This window comes from Bufo gargarizans, chromosome 1 (assembly GCF_014858855.1).
Source record: "Bufo gargarizans isolate SCDJY-AF-19 chromosome 1, ASM1485885v1, whole genome shotgun sequence".
NCBI lineage: Eukaryota > Metazoa > Chordata > Amphibia > Anura > Bufonidae > Bufo > Bufo gargarizans.
The window spans coordinates 702,280,249-702,300,646 of record NC_058080.1 but is presented as its reverse complement, the minus strand read 5'-3'; the positions used below and the strand labels follow the sequence as shown (position 1 = coordinate 702,300,646).

Genomic DNA, 20,398 nt, shown 5'->3' with positions numbered 1-20,398 from the left:
CTCTGCTTGGAGAGCAGCAGAAGATTCACTGTGCAAGCGCCGAGACCGGGAGACGGCGCAGGCCCAAGATGACAGGTCTCAGTGCTTACTTCCCTCTACCGACTGTAATAGACATGCACACATACACTAATGACAATGTCACACCTTACATTCCCAGCATGCACCACTTCACTCTATATGAGAACAGTCTTGGGTGGCCGCAGGCACTATAAGTACACCCGCTGGTATCAATGCCCCCCTGTAATTGTTTGCTTTCCCTGCGGCGGCGCCATCCCCCAGAGCCGAGCTCGCAATTCTTCTCTCGCTGACTCTTCTGCTATTTTTACTTTGTCTCTTTTTGTGTCTGTTTCCCTGGTTTTTACTGGAAAACATCTGTCTGCTTTCACTAAACTCTTGGCACTTTCCGTCTCTGAGCATGAGACAATATGAGAACTACGCCCTGGATTGACTGCCGTCTTACTGTACACCCAGGAATGGTGACATGTCGTGGGCAGGGAGCAGGCTGGCACATCTGTGAGGAGTTGGCAGGTTCAGCCTAATATACAATGGAAGCTACCGAGCCACCGCACAATAAAGGAGACCGTGCGGAGTGGATTGTGAAATTGCTTAAAGGACATTTCCTCATAAGAAAACGTACCATATGTGTGCAGACAGATCACTGGGGTCCTGAGTTCAGATCTGAGTAGAGGAAACATCTGCAAGGACTTTTGTATGTTCTCCATTTGTCTGGGTTGGATTCCTCCGACTACTCAAATACTGTACGTACTGAATCCACCCCAACCTGAATCCCAGGGCTCATGGGACTGGTTACCGTAATTCTATTTTATTAGGCAGTTTTTATTTAAGCAGTTGCTCAAAAAAAACTATGATTTCTATTTCACTATGAAAAGCCGGGAAGATATGCTATATATATACCGTATATTACGTGAGGCTCTGATTGTGTCTCCCATACAGATAGCAGCTGTCCGCAGCTCATCCACAGACATGTCAGCCATATCAGTACCATTTCCCAGCACGCATCGCGACGTCTAGAAAAAAAACATTATCTGTATCTAGAACTCCTCTTACGTAAAGGAAACTTTTTGGATAAATGAACTTTGTTTTCTTTGGAGCTATAACCAAAATCTGTCTGCCCCAGCTCTAAGTCTCCAGGGGACCCCGCTCCTAAAGCTAACTGGGCCACTTATCCCCACTTTTTCAGGAAATAACTTGCTTGCTCGGGCCATGAGCACTGGGCCAATGCCCAGGGTCCCACCTGAGTCCTCCTCGGGTAAGTCATGAGCTGACGCTCCCAAAGTTAATTAATGCTGGGAGCGTCAACTACTTATGTACCTGGTTGGCGGCCACAGATGCCCTCCTGACCACAGAGGGGCAGCTTCTGGGGAGGTATTTTGCGCTGTTGGGGCATTAGTTTGTGATGAACTGTGATATGTGGTTCTGCAGGGGTTGTACTATGGTCGTGCTGGCCCCGCCTACTTGTGTTGCCCCGCCTACTTGTGTTGGCCCTGCCTTCTGTCAATTTGGACCCACTTACATCGGGCCACTTTTAGTTAGCTTTCAGAGCCACTTTAAATTCCCAGTCCACCCCTGATAGCCAATTATCAGTGATTCGGACAAACGCCACTGCAGTTTTTGATGCGGTTTTTGGAGTCAAAGCCAGAAGTGGATCCAAAAGGAATGAGAAATAAAAAGGACTAGCCTTAAAGGGGTTATCCGAGAGTATAAACTGCCCCCCATACACCGTGCCCCCGACACCCGCAATGCTAGGGAGGCTTGTCCCCATCTGCCATTGGCTGCACCCCCCGACACCGGATTTTTTCATCCGCGCGCGGAGAAAAGCAGCAGCGGTTGTCCGGGGACCAAGAGCAGCGCAAGAAGCGGGGAGCCAGGTAAGTATATTCAGTGGGAGGGTGGGGGCGTATAGGGGGGCAGTTTATACTCTGGAATAACCCCTTTAACTGACAGAGAGAGGTTTTACCCAGGGACAGGACAGGGTCAGTGTAGTGAGTGTGTCATTGACGGGAGGTTGCTAGCCATTTGCAGTGAGTGCTACACTGCTACAGTACTCCACTTTTTTTTTATTAAAGTGTATCAGCCCACTAACCCTACACAGCCATACATCTCTTGCTTTGTCCATCATGTTCCATACTGTGCTGCTGCTCCAGATACTACTACTACCCCTACAAAGCTACATATCTCCTACCTTAGGCTTCATGCACATGACTGTAGTTTCGGTCCGCAATACGCATCTTTGCGGACCCATTCATTTCAATGGGGCCGAAAAAGATGTGGACAGCACATAGTGTGCTATCCGCATCCAAACGTCCATTCCACAGCCCTGCAAAGAAAATAGAACATGTCCTATACTTGTCCATTTTGCAGGCAAGAATAAGCATTTGAAACATACTGCGGGACCTGCGGAAGGGAAAATATTGGATGCCCACGGCTGGTATACATGTTTTGCTGACTTCAAAAACGGATATGGCTGTGTGCATGAGGCCTTATTCATTATGTTCCATACTATACTGCTGCTGCTGGAAACCTGACCCTGCACAGTATAAAAAATCTGAAACTACTCCCAAAAAAGGGATAATTCTTAGATGGTTTTTGTAAAATGTTACTGCTTTTTGACTTTCCAGGATGATATAAATTTTCTTCAATTAACACCAAACCCGTTTCTACTCCCCTAAAAGGAATAATGTTTGGACCATTTATGATTTTAAAAAGTACAAAAGGCTTTTGCTACCACCGGCTACCATTTGTTCACCCCTAGCCATATATGTTGCTGTCACTCTGACATTATTAATGCTGCCTTAGCATTAAACATCTTAAAAGGGGTTGGATACAGTCCGAGTGTTATACACAGATTTTCAGGGAAATTGGGGCACTTTCAATTTGGGTCAAATTTATTCAGCCCAAAACAAATCTGATGACCGAATCGATCTGAGCCAAAACTAATTTCAAGAAATTTTTTCATCTCTACCAACCACTCAAAACTAACCCTAGTTATAACTTGACTACCCTAGGGCCATATAATACCTACGCAGTGGTACTTCCATTCTATTTTACAGTGCTGTGTCCATGAGGATACGTTAGGCCCAACCCTAGTGCATTCCCTCAAGCAAGTATGCCTATAATACAAGTGATCTCCTCCAGGCTCCTGGGATGTTCTCTAATACTCTACCAGGAAGTTAAATGTGAGCAGCCAATCAGCAGCCAGCTAGATGTATCTGTCACTTCCTGTGCTATCCTCGCGGTCATGGTGGGGTCAGGCCATCAGTAATGAATGTTCTCTACCCAAGTATTTAGACAGATAAGAATGCATTTCTTGGAAAGTTGAGTAGCTACCAATATGGGTAACCTGATGGCTTTCATGGAGATTGGCAGCTGTCCCTGACTCCTGAATGATAGGGGCAAGGCGGAAATTGGCGCTTGCCCCTCATGGTGTCACTGAGACACGTTTTAGGATTATGGCCATGTTTTTCTCCCCCCCCCCCCCCCCCTTCTCTTTTCTCTCCTTGTTTTTTCTCCTCAGGTAAGCTGGCAACTGGACGGCAGGTGATTGGCCGAGAAGGGTTGCTGTCCGGTTGCTGGGCTTAGGCTATTTTTAGCCTGAAGCAAGGATTGGCCAGGAGGTGCTGTGGCGGGAAGGGAATCGTATTTAAGGTCGGTCACTCACCTGGTCCGGGCTGTTAGAAGCTGCAAGCAAGAAGGAAGCATCCCCCGCCCGCCCTCCCAATTTTGTGTCGCGGCCTTTGGAATATGGGGGGGGGGGTTAGTCGCCCAGCCTTTTGGGTGGACGGATATTAACTTAAGGGATTGTTATTTATTTATTTAATTTAAAACTCAGTATGATTAATTTATTGTGGTAATATTTATTGGTTAACCCCCAGATTTTAATAAAGACCGCGGCCTTATTTATCCACAGTTGGTTGTCTGTCATTATTATAGGAATTAGTATAAAGGGTTTGTTAGTTGTCGATTGGGACACCATGGAAAATCTACGTACTAAATCCATGCTGTGATATGAGAGGGTCTTGTATTGTTGGACAATCTTACTTCAGATAAAAAGACCCTTAGGGGTAAATTGTATTTAGACCGATAAGAATACATTTCTTGGAAAGCTGAGTAGCTACGAATATGGGTAACATGATGGCTTTGGTGGAGATTGTCACTCAGCTGTCCCTGACTCCTGAATGGAAAATCTACTTACTAAATCCATGCTGTGATATGAGAGGGTCTTGTATTTTTGGAGAATCTTACTTCAGATAAAAAGACCCTATGGGGTAAATTGCAGTGATCATTACTAATAACTATTCAAATCTTGGACAAAGAGGCATGAAAAAGTGAAACGAGACATTGGGTGTGGACACAAGTCAAGAATTCAACTCTCCAAAGTGATCCTGCACTGACATGTCGTGCAATGACTCATTCACAAGACACCACGTGTGTCACTGGGGCTGACCTAACACCACAGCACAGGACGGAGGGCGGAATATAAGAAATGTGTATATACTGCAGGACACACAGTGCTACAAAGTAACCACAAGGTCTATAACATCTATATTGCACAACTGCCTAGAAAGCAATTCCCTATTATACATCTATTATCAGACTCATTGGGACTTACAGTATGAGCAGGAGTGATCTGATAATAAAACAGGGCTGATCATTTTCCCATGTCCCTATATGTGGCTGCCAGCAGAATACAGGCACAGCTGCAGCAGTCTGTATTCTGTACAGGAGACAAAGTCAAATGGGAATATAGAATTTCATTCACAGTCAAGTGAAGATTGACGTCACCAGAGATAAAACCACAGCAGAAAAACTTCACTTCACATAGACGTCTGCCTGTAATCCGTATTTTGTGCAGATCCGTTTTTGGGCCTGCAAAATACATACGGTCGTGTGCAAGAGGCCTGAAGATACAGCGGTTGTCATTTCCACCATCGGTCTGAAGATACTATTTCGGCATCATCTAGCAGTGTTGGTAAAATATGAAGCAGCCACCTTCCAGGACATCTGCTATAACCAGGGATAAGTCATCAGCTTCTTTTAGGGGCAGAAAAATGTAAAGAAGGCTGAACTGAACATGAAGTGGAGTCTGTTTAATGTGGTAAATCTTATATGTTATATACAGTACAGATCGCCATAATCCCATAATCTCCATAAGACATCAATGGGATCTCTTCTATAATGACCTCTGAAAGAGTCCACACTGCGCAGTCCGATATGATGGACCTTTTCTTACTTGGAAATCACGGTTAAAGGGGTTATCCAACGTGTAACAAGCCCCCCAATGCCGGTGCCCTCATATGGATTATACTTACCACGCTCTCTGGCACCCGCGTAGCTCCTGCACCCCGCATGGCCGCCGCTGCATCTCCCTGTTGCGCAATTCAAAACATCCGGCAACGTGGGATGGGTGGTGGCAGCCACTAGCAGGCCACGACGTGGCTGTGAATTGTAGTTTCACAACAGCTGGAGTGCTGAAGTTTGCTGACCCCTGACCTAGAGGCTCTGGTCTCTCTGCAACGGCCACGTCCTTTCCCCATTAATTGAGAAGGCCAGGCAGTGTAAACGTGATCACATTTGGCCCTGTCAATCAAAGTGCAGAGGACGCAGCAGTTGCAGAGAAAGCTAAGCCTCTAGGAGCAATGGTAACGCCCCCTTTGCTCCTAGATGCTCATCTGCATATCCTGTATTAAAACTTCATAGGTACAACTCTGCTGACAGATGGCCTTTAAAGGGGTTGTCTGGGTTCAAAGTTGAACCCGGACATACCTCCATTTTCACCCAGGCATCCCCCCTGACTTGAGTATCGGAGCAGTTCATGCTCCGATGCTCCCCTTTGCGCTGCGCTAAATCATGCAGGGCAAGGGCTCTTTTGTTTACAATAACACACTGCCAGGGTGGAGGCTTCCGCCCGGCAGTGTGTTCAGTGACATCACTGGCTCTGATGGGCGTGTTTTAGCGCTGCCGTAGCCGTTTTACTGGCTAGGGCAGCGCTAAAGCCCGGTCATCAGTACCGGGCTTCCTGGTAGCCCCATGGAGAGCCCGGTTCGTCACCAGAACTCTTGAAACTGCTCCGATGCTCATGTCAGATTCAGCTCTGAACCCAGACAACCCCTTTAAGTGTAAGATAAAAGATAATGAACAATATTCAGGAGGCAGGAGGACACTTTTGCACTGTACCCACCAATCAGTTTAAAGGTGAGTTTAAAGGTCCCTGCAGAATGTAATGGATTGGCCACAAAACTGTATCCAAATCCATGCGGTTTTGTAAAGGACATTTTCCTAGAAGTGATTTTTGGTAAGCTGCGTTCATGTTTCACATGTAAAATTGGAACAAAATAAAAATTTTAATGTCTTGGAAAAAAACACAACAAAACTGGTGCAGTCCTTTCCCTATACCAGGGCACAAGACGGGCTCACATGTCTCAGGCAACCTACCTTTACTGTCCTTCATACGGATGAGGTAGGTGCCTATGGGCGTATTTCACATATAAACCAACGCCGTCCCTAAATACTCATCTCAGGGACACATTTCTACACGTGTGACACACGTATGAAGCAACAGCCTGTAAGTCTGAAGATGCAACTTTTAGGGCAAAGAATTAGTACAAACTGAGCTCAGCTACTTGGTGTCCTCCTCACACAACCACAGATGATACCATGAAGCATACCTCACAGCAGGACAATGTATGAACACTGTGCCATGCTGTACACAGCAACACGTGTATTATCACCCCCACCAGGAATGGGACTGAGCCCCTGAAATGCAGAGCTCCCACAGGGGAGGCTCCTTACCTGGGGGCTTCAGGCTGTCTCCGGGCACCCCATGGTCCTCCTCAGTGAGGGCTGGAGACAGTCCGGGCTGAGCTGCTTCCTGCAGATACAGGCTGATGTGTGAAGGGCTGAGCTGCACTCTCAGTAAACAGGCTGAGGAAGTTACACCACTGCACACAGTCCTTCCCACTGAGGGAGCAGCCCCAGCAAGAAGCCTGCCCCCACACCTCTGCCTGACACCCCTCAAACGCACCCACCTAAGGACACACACTTCCTGACACCCTCTAACTCTGCATAGTCCTGACAACTCGGGAACACTGTAAATCCTCTGTGTAACACACACCACACACAGGTCCTGCATTACTGGCACCCTCTCACTATGCCCCCCTCCTGCCCACTGAGTGCAGCCCCAGAAATACTGCACACAGCAGGGTGTGCCCCAGCATGCCCAAAAGACACAACCTGGCAACCCCAGCACCACATTGAAGCCCTGTGTATTGCTAATAACAGAATGTGCACATTCTACCTCAGGAGCACCACAAGACCTCATATATCTCTAGCACCCCAAAATTACACCCCTGACAATGTTACACTGACACCCCACTACATGTCTCCTATATCACTGACACCCCACTACATGTCTCCTATATCACTGACACCCCACTACATATCTCCTATATCACTGACACCCCACTACATATCTCCTATATCACTGACACCCCACTACATATCTCCTATATCACTGACACCCCACTACATATCTCCTATATCACTGACACCCCACTACATATCTCCTATATCACTGACACCCTACTACATATCTCCTATATCACTGACACCCTACTACATGTCTCCTATATCACTGACACCCTCTAACTCTGCATAGTCCTGACAACTCGGGAACACTGTAAATCCTCTGTGTAACACACACCACACACAGGTCCTGCATTACTGGCATCCTCTCACTATGCACCCCTCCTGCCCACTGAGAGCAGCCCCAGAAATACTGCTCACAGCAGGGTGTGCCCCAGCATGCCCAAAAGACACAACCTGGCAACCCAGTCCCCAGCGCCACATTGAAGCCCTGTGTATTGCTTATAACAGAATGTGCACATTCTACCTCAGGAGCACCACAAGACCTCATATATCTCTAGCACCCCAAAAATTACACCCCTGACAATGTTACACTGACACCCCACTACATGTCTCCTATATCACTGACGCCCCACTACATATCTCCTATATCACTGACACCCCACTACATGTCTCCTATATCACTGACGCCCCACTACATGTCTCCTATATCACTGACACCCCACTACATGTCTCCTATATCACTGACGCCCCACTACATGTCTCCTATATCACTGACACCCCACTACATGTCTCCTATATCACTGACACCCTACTACATGTCTCCTATATCACTGACACCCCACTACATGTCTCCTATATCACTGACACCCTACTACATGTCTCCTATGTCACTGACACCCCACTACATGTCTCCTATATCACTGACGCCCCACTATATATCTCCTATATCACTGACACCTCATTACATGTCTCCTATATCACTGACGCCCCACTACATATCTCCTATATCACTGACACCCCACTACATATCTCCTATATCACTGACGCCCCACTACATGTCTCCTCTATCACTGACACCCCACTATATGTCTCCTATATCACTGACGCCCCACTACATATCTACTATCTCCTATATCACTGACACCCCACTACATGTCTCCTATATCACTGACACCCTACTACATGTCTCTTATATCACTGACACCCCACTACATATCTCCTATACCACTGACACCCCACTACATATCTCCTATATCACTGACGCCCCACTACATGTCTCCTATATCACTGACGCCCCACTACATGTCTCCTATATCACTGACGCCCCACTACATGTCTCCTATATCACTGACGCCCCACTACATATCTCCCATATCACTGACGCCCCACTACATATCTCCTATATCACTGACGCCCCACTACATATCTCCTATATCACTGACGCCCCACTACATATCTCCTATATCACTGACGCCCCACTACATGTCTCCCATATCATTAATGCCCCACTTCATATCTCCTATATCACTGACGCCCCACTACATATCTCCTATATCACTGACGCCCCACTACATGTCTCCTATATCACTGACACCCCACTACATGTCTCCTATATCACTGACGCCCCACTACATGTCTCCTATATCACTGACACCCCACTACATGTCTCCTATATCACTGACGCCCCACTACATGTCTCCTATATCACTGACACCCCACTACATATCTCCTATATCACTGACACCCCACTACATATCTCCTATATCACTGACGCCCCACTACATGTCTCCTATATCACTGACGCCCCACTACATTTCTCCTATATCACTGACGCCCCACTACATATCTCCTATATCACTGACACCTCACTACATGTCTCCTATATCACTGACGCCCCACTACATGTCTCCTATATCACTGACACCCCACTACATATCTCCTATATCACTGACGCCCCACTACATGTCTCCGATATCACTGACACCCCACTACATATCTCCTATATCACTGACGCCCCACTACATATCTCCTATATCACTGACGCCCCTCTACATATCTCCTATATCACTGACGCCCCACTACATATCTCCTATATCACTGACGCCCCTCTACATATCTCCTATATCACTGACGCCCCACTACATGTCTCCGATATCACTGACACCCCACGACATGTCTCCCATATCACTAATGCCCCACTACATGTCTCCTATATCACTGACGCCCCACTTCATATCTCCTATATCACTGACGCCCCACTACATGTCTCCCATATCACTAATGCCCCACTACATGTCTCCTATATCACTGACGCCCCACTTCATATCTCCTATATCACTGACACCCCACTACATATCTCCTATATCACTGACGCCCCACTACATGTCTCCCATATCACTGACACCCCACTACATGTCTCCTATATCACTGACGCCCCACTACAGTGAGGTCCATAAATATTGGGACAACGACACAATTCTAACATTTTTGGCTCTATACACCACCACAATGGATTTGAAATGAAACAAACAAGATGTGATTTAACTGCAGACTGTAGGCTTTAATTTGAGATATTAATATTGTTATATTTTAATAGTATGGGCATTTTTGCACGTGGCCCATGATGTTTTTTTTTTTGTTAAGTATTTTTATTTTAAGTAAAGGGGGGTGATTTGAACTTTTATTATTATTTTTTTTTATATTTGTAAAAACTTTTTTAATCAGGTGAACGGTGCAGGAATTACAACAGTTTGCATATGTGCCTCCCACTTGTTAAGGGACCAAAAGTAATGGGACATAATAATCATAAATCAAATTTTCACTTTTTAATACTTGGTTGCAAATCCTTTGCAGTCAATTACAGCCTGAAGTCTGGAACGCATAGACATCACCAGACGCTGGGTTTCATCCTTGGTGATGCTCTTCCAAGCCTCTACTGCAACTGTCTTCAGTTCCTGCTTGTTCTTGGGGCATTTTCCCTTCAGTTTTGTCTTCAGCAAGTGAAATGCTCAATCGGATTCAGGTCAGGTGATTGACTTGGCCATTGCATAACATTCCACTTCTTTCCCTTAAAAAACTCTTTGGTTGCTTTTGCAGTATGCTTTGGGTCATTGTCCATCTGCACTGTGAAGCGCCGTCCAATGAGTTCTGAAGCATTTGGCTGAATATGAGCAGATAATATTGCCCGATACACTTCAGAATTCATCCTGCTGCTTTTGTCAGCAGTCACATCATCAATAAATACAAGAGAACCAGTTCCATTGGCAGCCATACATGCCCACGCCATGACACTACCACCACCATGCTTCACTGATGAGATGGTATGCTTAGTATCATGAGCAGTTCCTTTCCTTCTCCATACTCTTCTCTTTCCATCACTCTGGTACAAGTTGATCTTGGTCTCATCTGTCCATAGGATGTTGTTCCAGAACTGTGAAGGCTTTTTTAGATGTCGTTTGGCAAACTCTAATCTGGCCTTCCTGTTTTTGAGGCTCACCAATGGTTTACATCTTGTTTTGGCCGCGCCTAATGTTTTTGTTATCTCTCTGATGGGTTTGTTTTGTTTTTTCAGCCTAATGATGGCTTGCTTCACTGATAGTGACAGCTTTTTGGATCTCATCTTGAGAGTTGACAGCAACAGATTCCAAATGCAAATAGCACACTTGAACCCTGGACCTTTTATCTGCTCATTGTAATTGGGATAATGAGGGAATAACACACACCCGGCCATGGAACAGCGGAGAAGCCAATTGTCCCATTACTTTTGGTCCCTTAACAAGTGGGAGGCACATATGCAAACTGTTGTAATTCCTACACCGTTCACCTGATTTGGATGTAAATACCCTCAAATTAAGCTGACAGTCTGCAGGTAAAGCACATCTTGTTTGTTTCATTTCAAATCCATTGTGGTGGTGTATAGCGCCAAAAATGTTAGAATTGTGTCGGTGTCCCAATATTTAAGGACCTGACTGTACATATCTCCTATATCACTGACGCCCCACTACATATCAAATGTCACAAAATTTGTCCAAATGTCACAAAAAAACACCGCAATCGCCATGTCTTGCGACTTTTTCAATGCATTTCGTATGCATTCAGTTTTTTTTTGCAGACCCATTGACTTAAATAGAGCCACGGAACGCGGTTTGCGGGCAATAATAGGACATGTTCTATCTTTGAACAGAACGGAAATATAGAAACGGAATGAGTACCTTCCGTTGTTTTTGCAGACCCATTAAAGTGAATGGTTCCGCATACGAACCGCAAACAGAACATGCAAAAACGGAACGGAAAAGGGAAAAAAACGTTTGTGTGCAAGAAGCCTTCTATGAAGGCCCAACTATTCCGTTCAGCAAAATACGGAATGCACATGGATGTCCTCTGTATTTTTTGCGGATTCGGTTTTTGCAGACCTCAAAATACATACAATCGTGTGCAAGAGGCCTAATTGAAACCCTGAGTAATAATGATTGATCCAGGATAAGAACCTGAGTATTTACTGCAGCCTGCATTCACTTCAATGGGTCCGCAAAAAAAAAAAGAAGTTACTCCGTTTACATTCCGTTTCCTTACGTCCGTATTTCCGTTCCGCAAACAAATAGAACATGTCCTATTATTGTCCGCATTACAGACAAGGATAGTACTGTTCTATGAAGGGCCAGCTGTTCCGTTCCGGAAAATATGGAATATCACACGGATGTCATCTGTATTTTTTGCAGATCTGTTTTTTGCGGACCGCAAAATACATACAATCGTGTGCATGAGCTCTTATACAAAGATGGGTTTTCAGCAGTACATATAGAGTTAAATGTCTTTGTTCGCAGACATCTTGAAAATGTTCAATGGAAACACAAAGTGCGAGATTTATAAAAACTGGTAAAGGAAAACTGGCTTAGTTGCCCATAGCAACCAATCAGATTCCACCTTTCATTTTCTAAAGGAGCTCTGAAAAATGAAAGGTTGAATCTGATTGGTTGCTATCGGCAACAAAGCTAGTTTTCATTACACCAGTTATGATAAATATACCCCTATGAGCCTATGACGCGGCTGGACCTGAGGAACACCGGAAAGTTCTTCTTCAGCCGCAGGTCCTTATGTAAACCCAGAGAAGGAGAAGACGAGGTTATAAGCGGCGTCTTCCTTACACACTTGTGTTGCTGGGTGGGGGGAGAGTTGTGCTTCTGCTCAGCGATACAGGGTCATCAGATGAGTGAGCCAAAACACTGAATAGTGCGCCACATTTCTTAAAATGGTGCACACAGCATGGTAAGTTTGGCACAACCTGCTACGTGTATTGACCCCTTCACAAACCATGACATGAATGTACGCCTGAGGTGCCCGAGGGCTGTATGGATCAGGCGCATACACTGCTGGTAATGGCGCTATAATACCAGATAACTCTGATCCTGGTCATTTGACCCCTCAGGTGCACCGGTCAATAACTGTTTTGTCACTAACTTGGTGGGAGTTTGCTGTATCAGAAACCTCCCCCGACATTTCTGCCTGCAATGAGGATCAGACAAGCTAAGGCCTTGTTCACATTTCCGTGTCCGTTTGACGGCCGGCCATGAAAAAAAATCAGTCCGTGTTACAGTACATGCATGAAGATGTCTGTGTGTCCGTTTTTTGCCCTCCGTGTGTCATCCGTATTCCATAGACAATGCTCAGGCATTGGAGCATCTCCTATCAATGGACGGTGAAAAACTGACTAGACATGGATGCCATCCGTGTTGCGCCCGTGTTTTTATTTGCAGGGGACCTGTTACCTCGATCTAATTGAGCGAAGCCCCAAGCCGACTTTAGTCAATTAGATGTATATATCAATACAGGCCACTAGGTGGCAGCCTTGTATTGATATAGTGCAAATGAAGTCTTCAATGATGGCTATTTAGCCATCACTGAATACTATGGGCAATCGAATGATTGCCAGTTATTGTCACCCAAGGTGACATAAAAAAAGTTTTTACAAATATAAAAAAAATAAAAAATTTATAAAAGTTCAAATCACCCCCCTTTCCTTAAAATAAAAATACTTAACAAAAAAATAAATAAACATCATGGGCATCGCCACGTGCAAAAATGCCCATACTATTAAAATATAACAATATTAATGGCTTAAGGCACATGGCGTAGCGAGAAAAAAAATAAAAACTTTCCATTTTTTGTCACTTCAACTACCCAATAATTTTTTTATAAAAAGTGATTAAAAAATCGCACACACACTTAAAATTGGTATCACTGAAAAGAACTGAACGCCCTGCAAAAAATGAGCCCCCACATAGGCATCAGAATATGGTTATAAAAAACAAAAATGTCCTCAAAGGTTTTAATTTTTTTTTCAGTATTAAAACACCCAAAAAAAATATTCAAGTGTGGTATCGTTGGAACCGTACTGACCTGAAGAATGAAGATAACAGGTCAATTTTACCGCATACTGTACAGTGTAAAAGTATAAAAATAAAAACCTTTATCAGAATTGCAGTATTTCCCAATTCTACCCCATTTGGAATTTTTTTTACCGCTCCCTACTTCATGGTATGAAACCGTAAATGGTGCCATTAGAAAGTACAACTTCTCCCGCAAAAAATAAGCCCTCATAAGGCTATGTGAATGGAAAAATAAAAAAGTTAGGACTATGGGAAGGCAGGGAGTGAAAAACGAAAACGCAAAAATGGAAAATCCCAGGGTCCTGAAGGGGTTAAGATGTATTTGGTCTGCATCACGGACCAGTAGTGCACGTCTCTGTGATTTTTTTAACTGACCATCGTCAGTAAAATAAAATACTGATATGTGAACCGGCACATTAAAATCAAAGGGTACATCGGTGGAAAATGCATACAGCACACGTCAGTGAAAAATGGAAATGTGAACGAGGCCTTATCCTTGCACTTTTGGCAAAGCCCCGCCACATCAGCCGGTGAAATATTGACTTCTCTCAAAATTTTGTTCTAATTTCTAGGTTTAATGACTCTTTAAGGGGGTCTCTGGTTTGTAGGATGAAAAGTTCTGCAAGCATTCTTGGTTTCATTCAGAAGCTGAAATCCGCCCTTGACCGAGATCTGCTCACAAAGCAGGGGAACTGTTTCAGTGTATCAGTGAGTGAGTCAAAAATATACAAAAAGAGCAGCAACAATCTCTTAATCATAAATTCAAAGGGGGTGTCCAACCATAACAAGGTATCACCTATCCACAGAATTGGCGATAAGTATCTGATCAGTGAGGGACCAATCTCTGGGACCTCCACCAACCATGAGAATGGAGATCACTCAACTGAATGGGTTGATAGTGACGTATATCTCCACAGGTATGTCATGGTGGGTTGTGGCTTTACTTTTCATCACCTGAGGCAATGATTTGGTAAGTTGCCCTAACCCTGCCCAACACCAGGCCTATAACCTCTATCCATGATGTCGTACGTTGGCACATCAGGGGTATGTCAATAAGACCACTATAGCAATACACTCAGACACCACTCAACATTTCATTATTTCACAGCCAGCTGCTGATTGAGGTTTAACCTCAGATGGCATCACTCATTACATTTCACCTGACAACTTATAGCTGAGAAGTTTCCTTCCTATAAAATCATAGTAAATTTACAACTACAATTTCCTGGGAAGCCCCATAAAGTTACAAAGACTTCTCTTATAGCGGCCACTTTGTAATCAAGATATTTGTAGCTGTATTCTAGTATATTATACTAGTTATATTTTTGTACATAGGAGCAGTATTATACTAGTTATATTCTTGTACATAGGAGCAGTATTATACTAGTTATATTCTTGTACATAGAAGGCAGTATTATAGTAGTTATATTCTTGTACATAGGAGCAGTATTATAGTAGTTATATTCTTGTACATAGAAGGCAGTATTATAGTAGTTATATTCTTGTACATAAGAGGCAGTATTATAGTAGTTATATTCTTGTACATAGGGGCAGTATTATAGTAGTTATATTCTTGTACATAGGAGCAGTATTATAGCAGTTATATTCTTGTACATAGGAGCAGTATTATAGTAGTTATATTCTTGTACATAGGGGCAGTATTATAGTAGTTATATTCTTGTACATAGGAGGCAGTATTATAGTAGTTATATTCTTGTACATAGGAGGCAGTATTATAGTAGTTATATTCTTGTACATAGGAGGCAGTATTATACTAATTATATTCTTGTACATAGGAGCAGTATTATAGTAGTTATATTCTTGTACATAGAAGGCAGTATTATAGTAGTTATATTCTTGTACATAGGAGCAGTATTATAGTAGTTATGTTCTTGTACATAGAAGGCAGTATTATAGTAGTTATATCCTTATACATAGGAGCAGTATTATAGTAATTATATTCTTGTACATAGGAGCAGTATTATAATAGTTATATTCTTGTACATAGGAGGCAGTATTATAGTAGTTAAATTCTTGTACATAGGAGCAGTATTATAGTAAATTCTTGTACATAGGAGCAGTATTATAGTAGTTATATTCTTGTACATAGGAGGTAGTTTTATAGTAGTTAAATTCTTGTATATTGGAGCAGTATTATAGTAGTTATATTCTTGTACATAGGAGCAGTATTATAGTAGTTATATTCTTGTACATAGGAGCAGTATTATAGTAGTTATATTCTTGTACATAGGAGGTAGTATTATAGTAGTTAAATTCTTGTATATAGGAGCAAAATTATAGTAGTTATATTCTTGTACATAGAAGGCAGTATTATAGTAGTTATATCCTTATACATAGGAGCAGTATTATAGTAATTATATTCTTTGTCAATTGTCTTTTTATTGAAAAGCAGCAAAGAAAGAGCACAACATACATTGGTGCATAAGTCAGGATTGTTACATGCAATCAAAGTCGCAATTGACAGGTGCATAGACATTAGACATTATATGCATTTTTACATAACTAGGTCAGTAAAGGTCAGCAATTGACAATTAAAGTGTAACCTGAGGTAGGTAAGGTCAAAACGAACCGATGAGGAGGGAGGGTTAGGGGGGGGGGTTAGGGGGGGAGTAGGGGGAGGGAGAAGGGGGGAGGGGGGGTGTGCAATATGTCCTTAGAACTGGACAGATACGGTCTAAGGCTGTTGAGGTACCTTTGATGATTCCAAAGAGAGGAAGACAGTTAGCTTCTTCTGTTCTCGCTAATGTGTCGGTCACAACTATGGAGCTTTCTCAAGGTCGTTGTCAGTCAAAAATCGCTAAGATGCTGAAGTACCATTCGCATGCCTATATGCAACCCAGGGGGCCCATAACTGCTTGTGCTTCTCGTGTGTCCTAAGTTCCCAACCCGCTAGCTCCTCCATACGATGTATATGGTCCAGTTTGCTTAACCACTGAGAGATAGTGGGGGGATTTAAACTCAGCCACTTTTGGGGGATAAGTAAGCGTGCAGCCTGGAGCAGGTGTGTACTAAGCTTGTTCTTTGACGGCGATAGGTCCTTTGTTGGGAGCCATAAAAGAACCAGTTGAGGGGTTAATGTCAGGTTAATGTTTAGAATTTCGTTAATGATCTGAGAGACGTTATCCCAATATCCTCTTATTTTAGGGCAGGACCAGAAAATGTGAAGAAGAGTGCCACCTTCCTCCCCACATCTCCAACACTTGTCGTGATCACTCAAGCCACTAAGAAATAGTTGTTTGGGGGTAAGGTACCACTGCGTGAGAACCTTATATGAATGCTCTTGGATCTTCACACAGCGGGAGAAGCCATGCGAGTGCGCGTGCATGCGGAGAATATCCGTCTCCGAGAAAGTAGTCTTAAGTTCATTGACCCAGGTGTGTACATATTGTGGAGTTATGCGACGTTGAAGTGAGGTCAAGGCCATATATATGTTAGATATCAATTTGCGTTGAGGGGAGGGGGGGTTTGCTAACTTCTCAAACCATGTCAAAGTCATTACACATGGTTTCTGAGTGAGTAGCTGTTTCCCAGCAGATTGTATAGTTATTAGGTCTAGGAAGTTAGCTGCATTCCAAGCCAGGCTAAGGGGGTGTTGCTCCGACAGGGTGCCGTTTACTTTCCCTATAAATTCGGCTGTGGAGAAACCTCTTAATCTGTGCCAAATCTGTGAGGCCTGAGCCCCTGGAGGTTGGATAGCGTGTGGTATAAGGTCTGCTGGCATCGCACCGGGAGGGTTCTGTAGAAGCCCATGAGCCTTGTTGAGCTGTTTAGTGACCAGACTGGTGCCCTTTAGGAGCACGTGAGAATGGAGTGATGCGTTTGATTGACCCCATAGAGCTGCTTTCTGCTGTTGGGTAAGCTGTACTAGTTCCAATTCCGTACCCAATGTGTGGTAGGCAGGGGAGTGGAGCTGCAACCACCTCTTCAGGTGTATGGCCCTGTAATATGTCTGGACATCTGGCAGTGCTATACCTCCATGACCACGCCCCAGTATCAACCTCTGATGAGGGGACCTAGCCTTCTTACCACCCCACAGGAAAGTCGCAAACAGCCTGCGGATCTTTGTAAAGTACGAGTTAGGTAAAAATATTGGCAACATCTGTAATACGTACATAATTTTTGGAAGGACAAACGCTTTTAGGATGTTTTTTCTTCCCATCCAAGAGGAATAAGGGAGGCGTAGCGATTGAAGCAGTTTTTGGACCTCTGCTATTAGGGGAGTATAGTTAAGCCGAAATAGATCTTCAGTGGACGCGGAGATCTTAACCCCCAGATAGGAGACACATGAGGTTTGCCATTTAAAGGGCGTAGTGGTTTTCAAAATGGCTATGGAGCTCGCCGGAGCATTAACATTTAAGGCTTCTGACTTGGTATAGTTCATTTTGTAGTTTGATAGCCTACCATACTCTTCAAACAGTTCCAAAAGATGCGGGAAGGCCTCGACCGGTTTGGAGACCATGATCAGTAGATCGTCGGCATAAGCCACATTAATATATTCCGCACCGTTATTTTCAGTTTTCACTCCACGAATATTTACGTGTTCCCTAATGGCCTGAAGGAGGGTCTCCATGACCAGTATATATAAGGCAGGAGATAGGGGGCAGCCCTGACGTGTCCCGTTGCAAATAGGGAAGGATGGGGACAATGTGCCATTGACCCTAATTCTTGCACTCGGACCCTTGTATAACAACATGACTGCCTCCTGGAATCTTGTCGGGATTCCAAACCTCAACAGTGTCCTCCTCATAAAGTCCCAGCTCACCCGGTCGAAGGCCTTCTCCGCATCTACACTGAGCAGCGCCAAGGGGAGGTTTTTCTTTTTGGCCCACTGTATTGCAGTGATCAATCTACAGGAATTGTGGTTCCCCTCCCTCCCTGGAACAAAACCAGATTGGTCGGGGTGGATACGTTTGGGGAGCAGGCGACCCAGCCGCGTCGCTAGGAGTTTGGCCCATATTTTTATATCTACGTTAAGTAACGAGATTGGCCTATAGCTACCGCAGAGAAGGGGATCTTTCCCAGGTTTTGGGAGTATGGTAACCGTGGCCTCCAATGATTGCTTATGTAGGGTTTCCCCATTCAGTAGTGCATTGCACCACGTTACCAGATGGGGTATCAGTATATCTGGGAATTTTTTATAATAGCCCACTGGGAATCCATCCGGGCCAGGGCTTTTACCCGAGGGCATAGAGGTTAGTAGGGTTTTCACTTCAAGTTCAGTGACTGGCTCTAATAAGGTATCGCCTTCTTGGGAGGTTATCTGGGGTAAATTTAGGCCTCTCAGAATAGTAATTATATTCTTGTACATAGGAGCAGTATTATAATGGTTATATTCTTGTACATAGGAGGCAGTATTATAGTAGTTAAATTCTTGTACATAGGAGCAGTATTATAGTAAATTCTTGTACATAGGAGCAGTATTATAGTAGTTATATTCTTGTACATAGGAGCAGTATTATAGTAGTTATATTCTTGTACATAGGAGCAGTATTATAGTAGTTATATTCTTGTACATAGGAGGCAGTATTATAGTAGTTATATTATTGTACATAGCAGCAGTATTATAGTAGTTATATTCTTGTACATAGGAGCAGGATTATAGTAGTTATATTCTTGTACATAGGAGGCAGTATTATAGTAGTTATATTATTGTATATAGGAGCAGTATTATAGTAGTTATATTCTTCTACATAGAAGGCAGTATTATAGTAGTTATATTCTTGTACATAGGAGCAGTATTATAGTAGTTATTTTCTTGTACATAGGAGGCAGTATTATAGTAGTTATATTATTGTACATAGGAGCAGTATTATAGTAGTTATATTCTTGTACATAGGAGCAGTATTATAGTAGTTATATTCTTGTACATAGGAGGCAGTATTATAGTAGTTATATTCTTGTACATAGGAGCAGTATTATAGTAAATTCTTGTACATAGGAGCAGTATTATAGTAGTTATTTTCTAGTACATAGGAGGCAGTATTATAGTAGTTATATTCTTGTAGATAGGAGGCAGTATTATAGTAGTTATATTCTTGTACATAGGAGGCAGTATTATAGTAGTTATATTCTTGTACATAGGAGCAGTATTATAGTAGTTATATTCTTGTACATAGGAGCAGTATTATAGTAGTTATATTCTTGTACATAGGGAGCAGTATTATAGTAGTTATATTCTTGTACATAGGGGGGCAGTATTATAGTAGTTATATTCTTGTACATAGGAGCAGTATTATAGTAGATATATTCTTGTACATAGGAGGCAGTATTATAGTAGCTATATTCTTGTACATAGAAGGCAGTATTATAGTAGTTATATTCTTGTACATAGGAGGCAGTATTATAGTAGTTATATTCTTGTACATAGGAGCAGTATTATAGTAGTTATATTCTTGTACATAGGAGCAGTATTATAGTAGTCTATATTCTTGTACATAGGAGGCAGTATTATAGTAGTATATTCTTGTACATAGGAGCAGTATTATAGTAGATATATTCTTGTACATAGGAGCAGTATTATAGTAGTATATTCTTGTACATAGGAGCAGTATTATAGTAGTTATATTCTTGTACATAGGAGCAGTATTATAGTAGTTATATTCTTG

The 20,398-nt window shown here is 43.2% G+C and overlaps 1 protein-coding gene across 2 annotated transcripts in view; it reads right to left on the bottom strand.

Annotated features, from left to right (window-relative positions):
- Positions 1-20,398, bottom strand: part of LOC122924813 (phospholipid-transporting ATPase ID-like) — a 156,405-nt gene that overhangs the window by 132,197 nt on the left and 3,810 nt on the right. The window contains exon 1 of one of the 2 annotated variants that reach the window (XM_044276262.1): positions 6,811-6,928. The exons of the other annotated variant lie outside the window; for it this stretch is intronic. The gene's annotated coding sequence lies outside the window, so the exon portion shown is untranslated. Of the gene's footprint in view, positions 1-6,810; positions 6,929-20,398 lie in introns of those variants that run through there. 2 annotated transcript variants of the gene reach the window in all.